This window comes from Branchiostoma belcheri, unplaced genomic scaffold (genome assembly GCF_001625305.1).
Source record: "Branchiostoma belcheri isolate BF01 breed outbred unplaced genomic scaffold, Haploidv18h27 scaffold293, whole genome shotgun sequence".
Lineage (NCBI taxonomy): Eukaryota > Metazoa > Chordata > Leptocardii > Amphioxiformes > Branchiostomatidae > Branchiostoma > Branchiostoma belcheri.
In genome coordinates, this window is record NW_017803902.1 from 80,884 (window position 1) to 83,060 (window position 2,177).

Below are 2,177 nucleotides of genomic sequence, written 5' to 3' on the forward strand. Positions count from 1 at the left end.
TGGCCTGTCCTTGAAACCCTTGGGAAGACCTGTCTGCCCCGGATGCCCCACTTTCTGTGACCCTAGGGCTCGTTCACTACACACAGGGGAGGAGTGTACTGTATCTGTATAAACTTAACAGGTATCAAGTCTTCCTCAAAATCATGAAATGATGGCAGTGCCATCAACGAGCTTGTAGAATGCCTTTGGTGCCATGCAAACAATAACCCTAGCAGTAAGAACCGTCGACATGGCAATGTATGTTTTCATTGCCAGACTTGTTGCCTCCGGGGAAGGAGACATCCTTCCGCGGAAGGGTTTGTGAGAGATTTTGGTTTTCGTGTTCGCAGCTGTTTCTCGCGTTTGGGTGGACGGATTCTTTTGAGACTCGGTATATGTTTTGCTATTGGGCTGCAGATGATGCACGTTCTTTTGTTTTTTATTGTATATGTGTTTTCGGGCGTGGAAATGGTGTCTTTTGGTGGCCCCAAAACACCCCTTTGAGCGTGAAAGTGGTCGCGACCGTTGACCTTTGGCGTGTTTAAGCTATTCTCGGTCTGGTCCACGTATATGACCCCTCACACAGAGGGGTGTCGAGTCTCGATAAATTCTTTGTTTAAAACCCTATATAAAAATATACAATAAAAAGCCCGGAGGTATAAAATCTCAGATTTTACTTGTTGTGGCTGGAATTTTTTTCGTCCGCCCGCACTAGAGGATGACATCCATAAAATTAAGGCAGTGTTGCCTAATACAAAAATGAACAAAAAAAGTTAAGTCTTACCATCCCGCGTAGGCAAACATCCCCGATGTATAACGCCTGGGACAGTTTCCTGGCGTCCAGCGGCGGACCGTCAAACGTCGAAGTTCCTCTAACGTGCCTTTTCCTAAGGAAAAAGACATTTACATGGGCGAGGAAACTCCAAAATATCTTGTTTTAAAATCTATATAATCTTATATAATATAGTCATAATCGTTAGATAACTTTTATTGAGCTTCGTTGGATGACCGTCCCGAAATACAGATGCAAGATGTCCACACCTCATCTTAGACATTCTGAAGTTTAGAATTGAACGATAAAGTACAGAACGAGTAGTATACAACACATGGTCAGTCTACTGGACACGTAATTTTTTAATGTAAATTGCCCTATAACTCGTATTTCTATCCGAATTTAAAGTATTTCAATTTTATAACAGAATCGTCTTGTATATCTGAATGGTTATGTTGACCGTAAAATTTTTGCTATTGATTTTAGCTTGCGTAGAATTGTTTTTAACCCTCAAACACCCGAACTTTTTTTGTGACATTAATGCCCGAACGGGGTCCAAATGGACCCAATTTGGTTTCTTTCAAATTTATATTCCTTTTTGCATTCTTTCAGTGATCTTTGCACATATATTGGTTAAACATAGTAAGAGGTATATTTTGGCATGATAAAGTGTTTAAAAATTCCAGCATATTATCATAATTTATGCAAAAATAGGATGAGGCCTGCAGGCATGAACATGGGGTTGACCTTTGACCTCATATGATTGTCAAATTGTCAAACCTCTGAAAACCTGATGAAATAATTCCAGAGGTGGAGGCTACTTGGCGAACTGCATAATATTAAAGCAATAATGCTTCCTTGAAGAAATATTTAGGACATCCGAACAATTTTGTGTGTAGGAAAGTGCAAATACATGGCTGGGGTCTACAAAAAAATTAGGAGAACTTGTAGAAGATGTTTATCGACAAAGTCATGGGAGGAATTTTTTTTCGAATGAAAAAATGTCAAATAGCACATAAAAATATACGCCCGGGGTCCAAATGGACCCCGTTCGGGTGTTTGAGGGTTAATCATGTGTTGCAGTTATATCACTTCATCAATTCAGTCTTCGGGCTGCGACTGTTGTGATATATGTGATTTACATCGTAATAATAATAAACCGGTCCACAATCCATACCCCCTCCCCTTCACACTAGTACTAAGCCTGTATTTTCGGATGGAAGTCCGATTCCACCGAAGCAGAATGAACATGGCTCCATCTAAACACCGCCATTGGTACGACGCCACCTTGCGTCTTTTGAACAAACTACCAAGGATTCTAGCCTGACCAACTCTTGCGTTTGGACATGACCAGGTTCGTTTGTTGTTTAGTAAAGAATCACTAATCAGTGACAATACAATGACTACTCTTCCTTGGAGACTTTTT

At 40.6% G+C, this 2,177-nt stretch overlaps 1 protein-coding gene across 1 annotated transcript in view; it reads right to left on the reverse strand.

Moving 5' to 3' along the window:
• Positions 1-2,177, reverse strand: part of LOC109473212 (cystine/glutamate transporter-like) — a 20,660-nt gene that overhangs the window by 10,907 nt on the left and 7,576 nt on the right. The gene's annotated exons all lie outside the window — the stretch shown is intronic.